The sequence below is a fragment of the Rhinolophus ferrumequinum genome, chromosome 7 (genome assembly GCF_004115265.2).
Source record: "Rhinolophus ferrumequinum isolate MPI-CBG mRhiFer1 chromosome 7, mRhiFer1_v1.p, whole genome shotgun sequence".
NCBI lineage: Eukaryota > Metazoa > Chordata > Mammalia > Chiroptera > Rhinolophidae > Rhinolophus > Rhinolophus ferrumequinum.
The window spans coordinates 80,332,021-80,351,367 of NC_046290.1; positions in this window are offsets into that span (position 1 = coordinate 80,332,021).

Below are 19,347 nucleotides of genomic sequence, written 5' to 3' on the forward strand. Positions count from 1 at the left end.
GGGTTTAAAGAAAAAGATTCCTAAAACTCATGACTCATGGGTGCCATTTTTTCTCTCTCTCTCTCTCCCTCTTGTGAACCTAGGATTATATCCAGGAGGAATAAGTTGTGACAAGATAGCATGGGTATAAAGGATCCAGCTGACCTCTAAATGTAGTTTCCCACAATGTAGAAATTATGACAATGGTACAAGAGATAGGAAGGCCATTTTACTCTGACTTTCCGTTTAAAGTTTGTCAACTGCAAATCTAACAAGCTGCTAGGTAAGCTGGCTGCCCTAGCCAGACCATTTAAATGTGCACTGCTAGCCCTAAAAAGACTGAGTTGTCAGCTGTGAGCCCCCAAACCCAGAGGCATTCTACCAGTGGCTGGATGGTAGTGGTCCCACGTCTTACAAAACGGACTCAGTTAATGAATTAACGATGGGTAGTAGTCAGTGGTCTGCAAAATGCTTTCTAACCCTAAGGTTCTGTAATTCTAAAATCCAGCTGTTAGAACCAGAACTACAGTTATGCCAAATAGCTGCCAGATGAAACAGCTAATGAAGACAAACATCTATGACAGGGTGGACCTGGGAGAACTAACTCAGAATCAATACCTCAGTGACTCACTGATGGGTGACCAAGATACTTGCCAGGGAGTTGCTAACCTCTCCCAGGCAGGTCAGCCTCTTGACTTTTATGTATGTCTATTTTGGCAGCCATCCTAAAATAACTATTGCAGGACTTCCTTTGTAACTCTTGTACTTAATTCACATTGTTATATAAGAAAATGCATTGTAACAGTATAGATTTAGCTCCCTAGCTAAGACAATTTTACAAAGGAGCCCTAAATTCTGAATTATCCTTATAAATACTGGTACTATTTAATGAGCCCAATGCAACCTCGCAAATTTTAAGGGAAGGCTTGGGATTGGAATCATCACAGAATAGCATTTTTTTCTAAACTCTCAGAATCAGGATATTAAAATATGTGAAAATCACCTTATTAAGTATAAAATTCCTGTTAATTCACTTCTTTGTGCCTCCACTGGTTTTGTTTGTTTATGTATATATGTGATTTATTTATTTATTTTTGCCATCAGATTTAGTAGGAAAGAAGGACTAATAGGTATTATGGGTGCCAAGTGAATTTTATCACACCAGGCAGCCAGTATTAAAAACCTTTTTTTTTTTCCCCCTAGCAGCCATTTCTTTCCCAAGTGGTAGTCAGGAATGAGACACTAACTAAAAGGAGGCCATGCATTCTACCCTCAAACTCTTCCAGAATAGCTTTGATGGCTCCTCCAAATCTATGGGCTTCCTGGGAGTAGTTGTTTTATTTTTTCTTGCTTGGATGCAACATTCACAATTACTGCAAATTTCATCTTTGAATCTGAATTTTTAATCTCTTGTTGATGCTTCCTATATTTTTTCCTATTCACTAGGCAACATCCTCAATCTGCATTTCCCTATAATTTGTACCTCATTTAACATTATTACTTGAAACTACTCCAGCATGTGGTTAGTTCCAAAGATTTCCCATCAAATAATGTCGCATCATCCTGCTTAATTAAGGACACAAGTGATATGAACAAAGGGAACGGGAATTACAAGCAACATGAGCGATGAAATCATGCAGACGTAAGAGCAAACATATTCACAACATGTAAGACTTGTAGTCTCAGACTCTCCATTGTTGATAGTAATAAAAACTGTGAAAATAATTTTCTTATGAGCAGGTTTTTACAAAAGACAAATGGTTCCCTCTAGCTTCTTCTGTGAAGGACTACTATAGTTGCATTTAGTTATTGGAATCACGTGAACTCCTTGACTCCTTGTAGGCTGTTTATATAGAGTACCTGCTACTGCGTAATCCTTTGCTATGGAGACCCCCTTTAATTCTGTTTGAAGCTGAAATTGCTTCACCAGGGTTAAGGAAGGAGTCTAAGAAAATTAAGACAGCTTAAATCCTGTCAAGTTATTTTAATATAATTGGAGGTTAGGAATTAGCCCTGGGATAAGGGAAACCTTATAACTGGAAATAATTCTGAAATTGGCAATATTTGAGAGAGAACTTAGACCTAGTGCGACTGAATTCTTTTAGCCTGAGATTTTGGCATTTATGATAATTGGTAGAGAACTATATTAGGGGTGGGGGAGGGTGGATTCACTTTCTTTGTAGTCACAAAATTGGCCAGTAGGAAGCAGCTCTTCTGGCTCTCTAGAGAGTAAGCCCTATTTAACTGGGGGAGGACTTTGCACCTTCCTTGGGGGACCTACTCAGAGGCATCTGTAGGACGGCGCCCCCTTCTCTTCTGCACACACTCCTCCGTCGATTGTGTCCGCCCTTCTCATCGGCTGCCATTTCTCTGTGGCATCGCAGTCAACTTCCTTCTTTGTTCCAACTTCAAAGCATTGCCTAATCAGTACTTCTTACTTGTGCTTTGCCTTAGGTCCACATACATTTGTCAGAAGATTAAATGGAAAAAATGAGTGTAAGCCACTGGTCCTAGTGCCAGGAGTGAGGGAATAGGAAATACTAGTGTTCACCGACATCAGTGGAAGCCTTCTTAGTCCTTCTCCCTTTACAATAGGCTGTATTAGTGTGAGTTTCATCCATTAAGATACATAAATACTAATGTCCAATTATATTTATCTACCTATAGGAACATACAGGAGTCCCATACAGGAAGTAGGGGGAAGTAGAAATAGCAAACAACATATACTGGGAAAATATATTGAAATATTTTCCACAGAATTAACTGGAACATAAAATTGAGATACATTTTATAGAAAGTAGAGTTATATGACGATAGTAAAGTACCTCCTTTGCAGACTTGCCTAACTTTCACTGTTTCTTTTCTTTCCGCTTTGATTTATCTCTCATATACTCTTAATAGTCTTAACAAATCATTGGCATCAGCAATTCTTGTTTGCACCCCCTTCAGGAAGGGATAACGGCTAATTTTTAGGTAAGCAAGAGAAAAGATGGAATTGCAGGCGAATCCATATAGGAATTCAAGGCGACGTTTCCTAGTGTTACCAGGTGGATATCAGACTTGAGGTTTTAAGCATGGTCCTTTCTATCTGCTATACCTAAAGTTTGTTTTCAGCGGGGCTTCTGGCACTACAGTTTCAGTCCTGGGCTGCTGCAGACAAGGTTGTAAATCTGCTGAAGTTTATCTTTGTCATGAGTGTCTTCCAGTTTAATTGCCTCCTCTCTCCCGTGGTCACTGCTTCCTCCTAACTCTAGCAACTTAGTTAAATAGTCATCTTTGGCAGCATATATCCATTTCTTTTTACAGTAGAACTTAAACCAACAAAGGATTTTCCTGAATATTTCAAATCCCCCCCCAAAAAGAGAAGTTCTGATTGGTTTTGACAATATCTACTATAGGTTATAGCTATCATACAGACCTCTAACATCAGGTCCCCATAGGGGCCACAGATCAAGTCAGTGGACAATGCAATAGATGTCCACCTTGGGCCATATGTTCTCTTTGACCAGAACAACTGTGCCTTGGCAGAGTGCAGATCTTAGTGACTACTGGTAAAAAATACTCTGAAACTTAGATGAATAGGTGAAAGAAGCTGATGTGAAAAGGCTTTATACTTTATAATTCCAACTATATGCCATTCTAAAAAAGCAAAACTATGAAAACAATAAAAAGATCAATGTTTACCAGGGGCAAGGGATGATGGAAGGAAGGATGAATAGGTAGAGCACAGTGGATTTTTAGTGAAACATTCTGTATGATGCTGTCATAGGGGATACATGTCAGTGTACAATTGTACAAACCTATAGAATGCACAACACCAAGGATGAACCCTAACGTAAACTGCAGCTTTCCTTAATAATAATTACAAATATTGGCTCATCAACTGTAATAAATATAGAACACTTGTGCAAGATGTTAATGTTAAGAGAAAGTCGGGAGAGGGGAAGTGAAGGGGTATATGAGAACTCTGTACTTTCTGATTAATTTTCTAACTCTGCTCTAAAAAATAGAGTCTACTGATTCTAAAAAATGAAGGAGTGAAACACAGACAAATATAAGGTGAGCAGAAGGGAAATACAAAGGACAATAAAGTCCATGAAAAATGTCTCTAAAATACGTCTTTTTCTATAGGCCCAAGTTTCTTAAGAGTACTGACTTACGCAATTAATATAAATTTTTTAAAAACAACATTGGTGAAGCCAATTGCATTTCATCCCCTGCTAGCAAATAAAAATCTGAAATAATATCTTAAGGATATTGGCAGCTTTTGACTAAGAATTCTAGCAATAACTAGAATTGCTTAAAATATATATACATTAAAATATATTAAAATATGTTTGTTTGTTCTCAATTACAAATAAACAGATCGATTTCCTTTTATCTGAAAATACAGTGGAATTAGTAATCAGGGATTACCTAATTTTCCTAAAATGAAAATATCCAACCAGCATAGTTTAGGCAAACCCAGGAGAAAAAGCCACCACTAGAGAGTGGCCACACACAGACTAAAATGCAGTTTCCTGTCTCATAGTTCTTTTTACCACATCATAAATGGAAAAATAGGCTGAAAAGGAGGTGTAAGCCTAAGAAAAGTAAATAAGAGTAGAAAGGTCTTCATTTCACAGAAATAGCACTTTGAACAAAGTTATTATAAAGCCAGAGAGATTGGAGTGGAGAACAAAAGTCAATCTTGACCAGCAGCACTTGATGATTTCATTAGAAAAATTAGGACATGAAATAAAAGGAGGAGGCTACATTAACAAGACTGTGAAAGAGATATGAGTATTTTTCACCCATGAAGAGATCTAGGAGCCCATGAAAAACAGGAATCACAATCGGTCTGAAACTTGAAAAAAGGTCTAGAGTTTAGGCAGAAAGTGCCTTTCAAAATGAAGTTAAGTCAAGAGAAGTAATAACTTGCAGGAAATGAGAAGTACTCAAAAGGTATATTAAGAAAAATCTTTTATAAGAGAACATAAAAGAGACTTCCTTACCCAAAAGATAGGAGAAATAATATTTAGAGAGAGAGAAAAAAAAAGAATAGCATCATTTCCCACCATTTTATCACATAAAAGATACAATATCATGTAACTCTAGTTGAGCCAAATGAAAACTGCAGCTCCAGAGAATTAGGTCTACATAGGACAGTCTCAGGACTGACAATCTTGTTGTGGGGGTGGGGGTGGGATGGGTATGAATATGTTTTACATAACACAATATAAGAAGGAAAAAAAATCAATTGCCCATATTAAATAATGATCTCTCCATTATTTTATCCCAGTCGCTAAAAATTGAAACTCAAGTTAACTGGCTTTATTACTGACAGACAGACAAAAGAAAAACATGGATGAGACTACAACAGAGTTCGAACTTCCACTTAGTATGTAGAGAAGTAGGAATGTACTGCCCTCACTTTATCAAGAAGAAGAAACGTGGAAAAACTACAAATCAACTGTTCTTGAACCCATCAGAGACCTAAGGTCACAGAAAAACCAAGTAGTGTGAAATCTAAGGGAGAAGCCACTTTCAAGAAAGGAAGGCTCAGCACTGGCTTACCCGGGACAGAGGTTCACAGAAAGACAGAAGGGCCAGGCAAGTGGGTAGGAAGCTTGCAGCTAAAATGTTTGTGAATTTCTAAAGATCAAGAGTGAGCCCACGGGAGAGTATAGAGCCCTAGCAACCAAATACACTAGGAAAGTTCATAGCAACTTGCAAGCTTTTCTCCCTTGACCTCACAGCCTGCTAGCAAAAAAAAAACTGAGGACAGAGTGGAATCTGGCGGAGAAGAGCAAACACTGCCGTGGAAAAGGCCTGACGCCTAGCCTGGAACTTTCTTCCTTTAGGAGCAAAACCTTGAGCAACTGGGGGAAAGGCAGCAAAAACTACACAGGACACATGTGAAGACTCACTGTGGTTGGGGCAAGGGAGTAGGAGAAAAAAGAAACAAAAATCCTGTGTTTCTGTGCGAGAGGCAGACGATTGTCCTGGACCTAGACCTCCTGGGAAGTGCAGTCACCGAGAAAGTTCCACTACCAAAATTAGGAGACAAAGAGGCTGCCTAAGACTGAGGATGAAGCAGGACAACAGGAAACATCCTATCCTCTGAATAATAAATAGGCTCACGAGCACAGAGTAACTAAATATCAGAAGTATGCCTCTGGGAGAGGGGCAAAAACTTGGAGAGTTTCTATCTGAGGTTCAAGCTCATAGGGAAAGCCTAAAGCTAAGAGGGTACTATGGGTAACCATTGCAACAACAAAGTCCCAAGAGAGCTAATATGGCACAAGGTTGCAATATACACACGTAACACTTCTATTTCAACATATTAACAATGGGCAATTGGAAATTGAAGCTTTAAAAAATGTAATTTTCAGTAGCATCAAAAAACGTTAAATATTTAGGTATAAATTAAAATATGTGTAAGAAGTGTATACTACCACCTATAAAACACTGATGAGAGAAATCAGAGAAGACCTAAAAAGAAAAAAAAAAGAAATGCAGAGCTATGTTGTGTTCATGGTTTGGAAGACTCAACATTAAGATGTCAAGTCTTTCCAAGCTTAACTATAGATTCAAAGCAAAATCAATCAAAATTTAAATGGGATTTTTTTTCTGTAGAAATTAAAGAATTGATTCTAAAATTTATTAGACAAGGCACATAATTCAGACCAGTTAAAACAAACTTGAAAGAGAAAAGTAATATTGGAGAATCCACACTGCATTATTTCCAGTCTTAGTATGAAGCTATACTAATCAAGAAGTTGTAGTACTGGAATTAGAAAAGATATACATTACACTGATATGTGGTACATAAACCAAAAACAACAAAAGAACAAGACAAACAAATGAGAAACAAACACTCATAGATCCAGACAATAGTTTAGTGGTTACCAGAGGGTAAGGGGGGAGGAGGGTGGTAGATGAAGGTAAAGGGGATCAGATATATGGTGATGGAAGGAGAACTGACTCTGCGTGGTGAACACACAATGGGATTTATAGATGATATAATGCAGAATTGTACACCTGAAATCTATGTAATTTTACTAATAATTGTCACCCCAATAAACTTTAATTAAAAAAAAAAGAAAGAAAAGATATACATTAGAAAATTGTAGTACTGGAATTAGAAAAGGTATACGCACCCCTATGTTTACTGCAGCACTATTTACAATAGCCAAGATAAGAAAGCAACGTAAGTGTCCATAAATAGATAACTGGATAAGAAAGAGGTGGTGCGTATATATATATATATATATATAATGGACTATGACTCAGCCATAAAAAGAACAAAATCTAACCATTTGCAATAACATGGATGGACCTAGAGGGTATTATGCTAAGTGAAATAAGTCAGACTGGGAAAGACAAATACCATATGATCTCACTTATATATGGAATCTACAGAACAAACTAACAAACAAGCAAACAAAACAGAAACAGATTCATAGATACAGAGAACAAACTGATGGTTGCCAGATGGGAGGGGATTAGGGAGCCGGGTGAAAAAAGTGAAAGGATTAATAAGTATAAATTGGTAGTTACAGAAGAGTCACAGGGATGTAAAGTAAAGCATAGAGAAGATAGTCAACAATGTTGTAACAACTATACATATAGTGCCAGGTGGGCACTAATCTGGGGGAGCACTGTATAAATTTTATAAATCTCTAACCACTATGATGTATACCTGAAACTAATATAAAATAATATTGAATGTGAACTGTAATTGAAAAAAAAATACATTTGAGAAAGAATATATTTAAAAAAAGAAAGAAAGAAAGAAAGAAACTGTAGTACCAGTAAAAGCACAGACACAAAGATCCAACTGAACAGAAGAGTCTAGAAGAAAACACAGGAGAGATCATTGTGACCTTTGGTTAGACAACAATTTCTTTAGGACACTAAAAACATAGGTTAACTGGATCTCATCAAAATTGAAAACTTCTATTGCTATCAAGGAAATGAAAAATAAACCACATATTGGGAGAAAATGTTTACAATACTCATGTCTGATATTGGACTCTTTTCCAGACTATGTATAGAATTCTCAAAACTCAATAATAAGAAAACAACCAATACTAAAAAGGGGTCAAAAGTCTGAACAGCTACCGGTACATCAAATATGAGCAAGGGGCAGCTTGGTTTAATAAGTATGTAATGTGCCAAGTGGACTGTTTTGAAAGTCAGCTTCTATTTGGATGTACATGTTGTGCCATTATTATTATAATATATCTAAACCTCATCCATTGCAATTACCAGTAAAGAGTTTGGAGGATTTTGTTAGTTTTGTGGTTATCAAAAGAAACCACCTCTAACCAATTCAGCGAGTAATCCACCAGAACCCGTGTATCCCTTCCACTGTACCCTATTTTGCACCTGTGCATTGTCGCTGCCCAATTACCCCCACTAATGGAGGGGAGCAGTGGTGCAGATAATCTCAAACAGCGGCTGACACAAACGCATTTCTTTTCTTTTGGAAAGCAGTGCATGATGAATTTTGCAGAGGATACACGTCCATATATAGAGTTGGCTTAGGCTTTGGTCAAGAGTGTGTGTGTTCTTCCAGGCACTGGCCCTGCAGCAGGAAGCCAGCTGATAGCAGGCAGGAAGTGAGGAGCAGCTGGTTCCCTGCGTGATCGCTGGTCAGCAGTCAAAGTGCACCGACAATAGTGACAATACACGAACTACTTTACATTTCCCTTTATGTACATCACATGCTCAGCCAAACTGGAGTATGCTTTGATGCATTCACTGATTCATCCGTGTATTTAAACGTTTAATAAAAATGTATTGAGCACTACCTGCCAATCATCCTTCTAGGCGCCAAACAGAATAATAATGTAAAAAACATACTTTAATCTTGCTATGATACATTTCCACTCCCAAATAATTTCCTATGCCTGAAATTCCCTTGCCTTCTGCTCTTCACTCTTGGCAGCGTCTCGTTCTCTTTTTTGAGGACCGTAATTTCCATTTGGGTATGTGTGGTTCCTGACATGTGGTTCTTCCCTGAGGTCTAAGAGTCAAGCACGTGATCCAGGCCTGGCCAATTGGAGCGAATCTCCGGACTTCTGCACAGAATCCCAGGGCATGTGTGCTCCATCCTGCTCTGCACTCTCTGGAATGACGGAGCAACTGGAGGAAATGCTGCAATGACTGTGCTACTATGAAAGGAAGCTGCTTACCTGCAGCCAAAGTGGATCCACAAACAGCAAAACGAAAATGAGGAGTCCAGGTTGAGACTCGGATCAAGCTTTTCTATTAAGACGTGTTCATTACATGAACACGTTGTTTTATTGCTTAAATCACTCTGAGGTAGGTTTCCTATTACAAATAAAAGTATCGTAACTGATAAATTCCCTTTGCCTTGTAAAATCCTAGTGATACCTCCAGAGCCATCTTAAAAGTTTTCCTGATCCCTGAAACAGTACCCTGCGCATTCCATGTGAAAGGTGCTCTTGGGCCCAGACTGAAATCAGAATGTGGACACCTCCAATCACACAGTGTGTCATTCAGCCTTGACCTGAAGCAAAGTGACATTTCGTTTTTCTCCACTGAACTTTCCTGACACATTGCATGAAGCTCTCTTATTAGGCCTTGCCTACGACTCTTTTTTAAGATTATTTGTGTCTATATTCTTCCTCCTTCTACACTGCAGTCCTGTAATTGAATTGTCCCTGCTGAATTTCATTTTCTTTCCAAGCTTGCCTCAGTAATTTTAAATTTTAATGCCAATGTCTCTGGCACCAGACTCTCCACCCAACATAATGTCATTAGAGAACCAAAATAGCTCATTGTCTGATAATCCAAGATCAATACTTAAATAGAGGTTATTATAAAACTCTCAGTATATTACACATCAGAGTTAGCTATTTAAATATTTCATTTTCACTTTAGGTCTCCTGCGATGAATCAAAATGGAGAACAATGATCAAGGCTATTAGACTGAAATCAGAAAACCTGGGTTCAAGGGCCAAATCGATCACTTATTGGCTATGTGTTTTTAGCAAGACACTTAACCTCTGAGACTCACGCTACCCATCGAAAAAATGGGAATGAATCTGACCTATTCAGCTTATTTTGCAAACTATCAAACATCTTACAACTTTAATGCTTTCATCTTTTTATTCAACAATGTTTTTTTGAACATCTAAGTGTCCAGTCAATATGAAAGTAATCAGGGATACAGAAATAAATTCTGTCAGCAAATTCTCTAAGGGAAAAACAGCTAATGAAGGAAAATCAAAATTCAGACTGATGCAGCATGAAAAATTTCTTCGTTTGATATGACACAAACTGCCAGCTATTCATACATTTTATTTTTTTTTAATTCATTCCTCTTCTGATGGTATACAAGCTATACCACATTTCCAAGCCTCACTTACACCTAAGTGTGACCATAGGACTGAGTAATAGCATATGAAAGAATAAGCACGTGTACCATTTCCAGGTCAAAGAAATTGAGAAGCAGCTATGCTCCCTCCCACAGTTTTTGTCCTTTGACTTGCTAAGTGCAAATAATGATGAAGGCACAGGGGGTGGTGGCACCAGCCATAAGTTGGAGAAAACATGGATACCTAACTCACTATATGACAGACAAGCACCCCCATCCCTGAACATCTAGCTCAAGTTGGTAGGTGAGGAAGAAATAAATGTCTGTTGTGTCTAAACCATTAAATATTTGTATCAATTTATTACTTAAGCCTAAGCTATCTTAATCACTACCCTGGGACACAATGACCTTTGGTTTTCTTTCTACTTGACTGGCAGTTCCTTCTCAGTCCCTTTTCTGGTTCCTTTAAATCCTTAAATTTCAAAATGTCCCTGAGTTGTCTTTGAACATTTTCTGTTTTCTATTTATAACCTCTTCCTCCGTGATTATAGGATTTTGGCTTTTATTCTGAGTAAGAAAAAAAGAAGCCATCCAACCTCATGAATTTAACTATCATCTCCGTGATGATAATTGATAAATGTTTACCACTAGCAAAGAGCTTTCCCTAAAGTCCAGATTCAATTATCCCTCTGCACACTTGGCATCCCCGTTTGGATAACTCCTTGTCATCTCAAACTTAACATGCCCCAAATTGAGCTCCTTATATTCCTTCCCAAATCTCCTTGTATCTCTTTTTCCATCTTAATTGCTTATGCCAAATTCTCTTACTCTACATCTCAACTCTCAGCTATAGCCTCAAAGTATATACAGAATTTCACTGCTATTATACGTATCACTTTCATCACTACCATCATGGACAAGCCAGTATTATCTTACACTGAATTATTACAGCAGCCTCCTAAGTAATCTCCGAACTTCAGTCTTTGCCCTCTTACCATGTCCTCTCAATGTAACAGCCCAAGCTATCCTGTGCTTTCCATTTAGAATCTTTTAGTGGTTTCCTTTTCACGCAAAGAAAAAGTAAAAATTGTGCAATGATCCTCACATCCCTATATCATGGGGCCCCTTATTATGTTTTTAACCTAATTTTCTACTATTCCCTTCATTAATTGCTTCAGCTTCCCTTGTTTTCTTGCAATTCCTCAAGCACTCCAGGTGTACTTAGGGCCTTTGCACTTACTTTCCTCTGGGCATGATCTGCTTTGTTCCAAGATATCCTCAGGTTTTCACTCAAAACTCACCTCATTAGTGAGTTCTTTCCAAGCCATCCTTTCTATAACTGTAACCCACCAAGAGTTCTTATTGCTCTTCCCTGATTGTTTTTTTCTCCTTGTCACTTCTCACTAGCTAACATGTTATGTATTTTACATATTGACTGTATTGTGTGTCCTCTCCACTGGAATATAAGTTCTAGGGAAGCAGGTTTTCACTTGCTTTTTTTCACTTCTGTTATCATCACCAGAACATAGTATAATGTCTGGTACATAAAAGTAGTTCAATAAATATTTGTTGTGAATAAATGACTAAATATGTTTATTTGTTTTTCAAGTTGAACTAATCTAGAAGGCTGAACAAAGCTTAGCTGGGTAAAGAACAGGAGATGAATAGCAATAGAATATAAAATATATGAATGAAAAAGGTAGCAAGGCACATTTGGATAACCCGACAATAGATGATCACGATCTCATCATAAAGTAGTTTGAAGAGTGATGAGGGAAGAGGCTCAAGGCCTAAGCAGAGCCTATGTTATGAGGACATTTCACCTGTGTTCACGTTAAGGACACAGGTTCCATTCTCGAGTCAATGGGGAGCCACTGAAGGATATGTAGGTAGTGGAATAGCACGATTTGCAGTTTAGAAAAATGACTCTGACAGAATGATGGAGGATGTAGTGGAGGGAAGCGAGGCCAAGTTAGGAAGAGTAATTAATAAATCTTCCACTAGCCCTGGATAAAAATGCTAAGAGCCTGGAATAAGAAAAGGGAACAAATTTGTGATCTATTTATGAGGTAGAAACAACAGAACTTGGTGACTAATCCTATGTGGAGATGGGGACACAGGAATGAATTCAAGATAATTGGGACAATACAGACCTGTGACCTTTCTCAGATTACCTCAGCTACCTACTTCTCTCTCCCTGGGTTGGTTCTCCCCCTGGGGAGGTGTCTGACTTCCTGACTGGCCATCAAGAGACTGACTGATGCAATCTGGAAGTTAGAGCCTTGTGGTGGAAACATTGAGCAGTGTTAAGTATGGGGTTATGAGAGAATGAGGCAGATAAATTCCTCCCCAATTTTCTCTTCTGCAGAACACGTCTAGGCATGGTTTCAACTTGAAACATGGTCAGAGAAGCTCCACATAGCTGGAGAATACACTTTATGAAATACTTACTGTGTCACTTTATAGTTTGTTATAAAGATAGGACTAACAAAGTAATGCATTGCATCAAATAGCTTATATCTTTCTTAGCCTCATGTTCCTTTGATCCTCGTCCTCACCACCCTGGGCTTGCACTTCTCAAATAAAGTTTTAACACTAGTCCTTGTCTCAGGATCTGCTCTCTACAGCCCTCAGGCTAAGACACATAAATTCAAATGCTTTAACTTGCAGATTGGGTGGTTTAAAAAATTCCATATTGATAAAGCTAAACACGTAGTGCTAGAGCAATGTACAAATAACTATTGTATAGCCTGTTCTGGAGTTCATGGGAAAATGTCTGAATAAGAGATACAGATTTGGAAATCATTAGCACCAAGATTTTGGTGGAGTTTCTTGTGTAGGGTCTGCTATGGTCTGCATGTTCGCATCCTTCCAAAACCCATGTGTTGAAATCTTAATGGCCAAAGTGATGATAGGAGGAAGGCGGGCCTTTGGGAGATGCTTAAGTCATGAAAGCAGAGCTCTCGTGAATGCGATTAGTGACTTTATAAAAGAGACTCCAGAGAGTGCCCTCACCTCTTCCACCATGTAAGAGTGCAATGATGAATGTGCGAACCTGAAGAGAACCCTCACTTGACCATGCTGGCATCCTGATTGATATCAGACTACCAGCCTCCAGAACTGTGAGAAATACATTTCTGTTGTTTATAAGCTACCTAGTCTATGGTTGTAGCGTCCTGAATGGACTAAGACACAGTAAGAAGGGAAAATGTTTATGGAGTATAAACCTATAAGAGCTAGGTAGAGATTGAGAAGGAATTACCCAAAATATAGAAGAAAAAGAAAATAATGGTCCAATGCAAGTTAAGGAGGCGAGAGTTACAAAAGGGATAAAGTATACAACAGTGTCAGATATGGCAGGTTGAGATGACAAATATGAAGAAGAATATAGAGTGACAGATTAGTCTGTTAAGGCTGACATTGTGGGGAGCTATTTTCCATGGAATGAAGGTGTCACAAAGCAAACTGCAATAGGTTAAATAGAGTCAAGGAGGTTGCAAAGTAGAAAAGATTATAAATTCTTTTTTATAAAATACATTATTTGGAAGGGAAAGAGGTCACTGGCATTTTCACCCTGGAGAGAAATTTCACTGCCAGCATGACTTTCTGAATGACATAAAACAGCAGTGGCATTTAAAAATTATGCAAAGCTTATTGGAGATATCATCCTTCTATAGCTGTTGCTTGTAGTGAAACCAGTGATTTTGTTAGCTGGAAGACATTGCAAATCACATATAAACATTACATTAGAGTTACTGAATATGCTGATATTATTGCAACAAAATAATATGAAATTAGTGATTCTTTTTTTCCACCAAAAAAATAATACTAACCCTGAAAGACATTCTCCCTATGATATAATACCAAAATGTCTATAAAACTCTTTCCATTGTCACAGAGCAAAAATCAGCCATTTCTGGCTGAGCTACAACAAATATTTACAGATAATGTTAAAGAAGAGGGAATCTCATTAAATTCTAAAACCCTGCAGATTGGTATAATAACAAATTTAGGTCCAGCAATAGCAATAACCATAAATATTTAGTTTATAAAGATTTTGTCTGATTTATGAATAATTTATTTAGGGAGATTAAGAAGCCTTGACTGTTACTAAAAACACTCTATATCAAGACGGTGATAATTCTGACTGATTATTAAGAGAAATACAGTAATAGGATGATAAAGGAAATTAGCTGATGATCTAAAAGAATTGATGAGCAAAAAACAGGATATGTGGTTATGCTCTGACCAACAGATTAACTAGAGAGAAAGACTGGAATTCATATCTAAACCACATTACTTATAATTTGGTAGCCATATTAATGGAGATATAAGGCCTGTAGGTCTCCAGAAATTTCCCTTTAATATCTTAATAAAATTTTTTAAGCCCCCATCAGACTTGACCACAGGAAATCCAATGTTATTAAATTTTCCTCTCCACATATTTTTGGGAATCTTCAAGGAAATTACTAAATATTCCTTAAACACAAGACAGCTAGCTGTCTTTGTCTGCTCAGCTGCCTGTCACACTGCAGATATCCATTTAGTTTCCCTGTTGATCACAGCTTGTCCCCAGACACCAGTCACCCAGGCTGCCACCACCCCCTTTGTACCACTTTACCTAAATTTACACACAAGCCTCTCCCTAAATTTCAGTCAGTCTAAATAAGAGGATATTGTGATATTTAAACTTTTCTGAAGCTTCAAGATAAAAGGAGGAAATTAAAACTAAAGAAAAAATATATATTGTTGTAATTAAGTTATGACCAGAAACCACAAGCCAAGATACCTCCTGAATATTTTATTTTTGAACTCCTGGTTGTTGGTTTTATATCCAAACCTGCAGAATGACTCAATATGCTTCCCACCCTGGAGTACAGACCCTCAACCACTGGAGGCCCTCACAGAGGAAAGACTTTTGTCTTCTAAAATTAGATTATTTAGAGATCATCATGAGCACATTTCTCCATGTTCATTTTCTGGAAGTTTTCCATTTCTCTGCTTTAATTAGCATAATGAAAATTCCATTAGATGGCTTTTTTTCCCCTCGAAAATAAAAGAATATTCCCCATAACGATGAACTCAGCCACATGTCTATTATTATTATTATTATTATTATTATTATTATTATTACTTTTAATGGGGGCAAAGAGGTTTGGTCTCAGCTGGAACAGACATCATGACATGTATGAAATTTGTTTTTTAAATTCTATTAAAGAACAGAACTTAATATATTGGACATCAGGCAATGGAAGACAGTGATCCCTGAGCGATGGCAAACAAATGACAGATGGGAAACAAAATGATTGCAAAGGTTTACTACCTGGAAAAAGTTTCCAGGTTTCAGCACAAGGAGAGAAAACACAAATAGAGTCCAGTGGTCTCCCCAGTTTAGAAAACATAACTGGGAGCTTGGGAATCCAAGGTGGCTAGAGTTCACGAGGCTGAGAACCAATACTAATCTAACCCCCTTACTTTGGCACATAAGGTTCTGCATAATTTGATCCAATCATCTACCTCCAGTTTTATCCCTTTGGGAATCTTCTCCCCTCAAAATTATCTTTCCGGCAAGTCAAACCACTTGCAGTTCTCTGAGCATATTTTTGTCTTTGCTTTCCACTCTGGATATGATGATGTTCCCCTGCTGAATACTTACTCAATGACTAAATCTTAACTCAAGCACTAGTACCTCAGTGAAGTCTTTTTTGATATTCTACTTCTAACTTCAATTAAAACCCCAAATTTCCTTCTAATGGACTCTACCACAGGTAGGCTGAATAATGCCTCCTCCAAAGATGTCTATGTCTAAATCCCCACAACCTGTGACTATGTTACCTCATATGTTACAAGGGAAGATGTGATTAAGGATCTCAAAATGGGGAGAGTATCCTTGATTACCTAGGTGATGCCAATATAGTCACAAGAGTCCTTACAAGAGGGAGGCAGGAGGGTTAGAGTCAGAAAAGGCAATGTGATGATGGATGCAGAGAAGGAGGGGAGGGGAGAGAGAGAGTGAAAGATGCCACACTGTTGGATTTGAAGATGGAGAGTGGGACTATGAACAAAAGAATGTAGATAGCTTCTAGAAGCTAGAAAAGGCAAGAAAATGGATTCTCCTCTAAACCTCTAGAAAGATGCAGCCTACTAACATTTGATTTTAGGAGTCTAATCTCCATAACTATAGGAGACTAACTTTGTGTTTGTTGCTCCTATAACAAATGATCACTAAGTTTTGGTTTATTATAGCCGCAATAGGAAATTGATAAGGTAGCTTACGGTCATTGCTCTCATAATGTCTAGAATATATCAACAAATTAAAGCATTTCTTTGTTTACATGGATCTCCTTGCTAGTAGAATGTGAACTTTTTGAGCAGCCATGATGAGGGCATATTAACTCTCTGAGTCTTTATCGCTTGGCACAGTACCTGGCATTGTACTAAATATTTGTCGACTGAATGGATAAGTGAATGCTTATCAATATTCCTAATAAGTAAACCATTTTTTTCAATCCCTTACCTCCACTCCAGTCCCAGTGGCTTTGATGGAGAGTAGGTTTATGAGCGAAGGAATGGAGGAAGCTTCTAGAAGAATCCATGGATTCTCAGTTTATTTTAATTTGGAAATGAAGTTTAACCTTCACATATTTTTCACCAATGTGTTTTTGAACTAATCCTCCAGGACAGTTCTAAGTGAAGAACTGTCATAGAAAGAAGCATTTTGAAGCACTGTTAACCTCCAGAAAACCTAAATAACACTGGTTTTATTTTAGAAACCAGAAGACAGGAAAAATGCTGTAAATCTATGTTGATCCCAGATTGAGTAAATAGCCAATGCCTGAGAAAGAAAATCTGAGGTTTGAGATGGGAGCTGGACTGGGCAACGTCCTTGTATGGACCATCCTTACATATTTCTCCCACACATTCTTACCACCAGTTCTGGCCATCACTCCCTGTAAGCAGAGCCGCGCCCCGACAGTGGGTGCTACCACCACGGCCTTTTAGTTATTCCTCCCCTGTCCTGGGACTTAGCAGGGGTGATGCTTTCTAGTTGAGCCAATTTGGATCTGTGAGCGCATTTTTCTATGAAAATACTATAATTTTTATAATCAGGTATAAGATATGATAAACAGATTCTATTCATAATGTCTGTTATAGGTTGTTGAATATCTTTATCGATTGGCCTATGAATTTCATCATCATTTAAAACATCTTGACGGGACATGACTTTGAGTTCCAGACAGACTACTTAAATATCATACTGCATACAGCTCAAGTAAGATTTAATTTCTGAGCAAATAAACACACCTATCATGCCAAGTAAACAACTTTGGGGAAATCATATGGTTTTAATTCATCAGAGGCTCAAAATCTGAGCAGAATAAAATTTGAATCTGATTCTTATTTACAACTTAAAACGTTTCTAGTGATTTTGAAGCTGGAAAAATATAGATATCTCATGCCCTCTTTTTCTGGCAGTGACACCAAAGAGCCACTTTACACCAAAGCACACACTGAAAGGGGAACAGTCCCGTTTGCTGAAAGCGATAGGCAAACAGTTGCCTTGATTTTTTCCCCTGGCCTCTCCTGTTCAGCATCAGCCTTTTTGTTCCCCTGTAATTCCAGACAAATTAAATGATCAGGGCTACTGCTTGTTATTGAACATCCAAAGGGATTAAATTTCAAATGTTCAGCAATAGATTGATACTGCTGGAAGAAAAACTGGAAGCCAATAAACTGCTAGATTGAGTTTATGGGTCCATATGTAACGTCATCTAAGAGTATGTGACAGTTTGCAAAACAATTAGGCTCTAGGCAGCATAAGCACTTGGCTCCGGCTTTTAAACAGGAATGACAACACTACATTCTTTCATCTGCAGTGTCTCTAACCCTGTGCTGATTTTGTCCCCATTCGTGTTTTTCTCCCACCGTGACCTAGCTAGAAACTCACAGCAAAGTGACCCTGCTTAGACGTGAACTCATCCAGCAGCTCTTGGCTCAAGAAAACCAAAACTGAAATTGCATGACATTTGGAGTAAACATTATAGATTTACTTAAACAAAATAAATCAGTCTGATATTTCAAGACTCTCAGTAGTTATAATTCAGTGGGAAAAAGAAAACAGTAGGAGCCAGTAGTCTCTGTCTTTCATCAGATTATATATAGGTGGCTGGCATGAGTCAAGCCATTTCTCAGTTGAAGAAGCTGTTAATGATCAAAAAAAAAAAAAGGGGGGGGGAGACAGGGTACAGTTTTAAGTACTTTCCCACAACAATTACCTTTATATGTGTAGTCTCAGAAACTAGCTCTGTTCTCTCCATCCTACGATTGTAATTTTCCCCCCAACTCTGAGAACAATTCACAATGAAAAACAAAGCTTATGTTCCAGTCTGTCCTTTTTTTGTTTTTCATTTGTGCTACTTATACTATAGACAATAGCTTTGTCCTAGTTCTAGATGTATTTTGCAAAGATTAAAGCAAATAAAAACATCACTCAGACGGCCTTCCACACAGAGGACTTGGGCTAATGTGTTCTAGACTTTTACGGTCATAGCATCTGTTTATATGAACAGAGTTTTTAGCTATTGACCATGGATTAAATCAATAATTTCTAAACATTTTAGCACAGAAACAACTTTGACAGGGCAAAACCACTCCTTTTCCCCTAGGATACTACCCCACATAGTTTCCTCTACTGCTCTGATAACTGTCCCTGGCCTTTTCTCATGCAATGGGTAATAGAGTGCTTTGGGCAGGGTGTAACAGAGAGCAAAATCAGAGTTGGAAACAAATTATCGCCCTTACTGAGGCTCTGTCTGCTTCTTCTGCCTGCTTCACTTCAGTATATAGCTGAGAACGCGTAGGATTCCACTGGAAGTGTTCTAGGATAAGTCTGCGATTGGTGGGAGCAATATAATTAATTCTACCCTATGTCCTAAAGCCATATAGTCACTCAAGGTAAAAAGGCAATTTCAACTGTTTTCTCTTTTTCAGCGCCATTAGTCATCTATCTCATCTTCTCTCAGTATATTAATTAATTA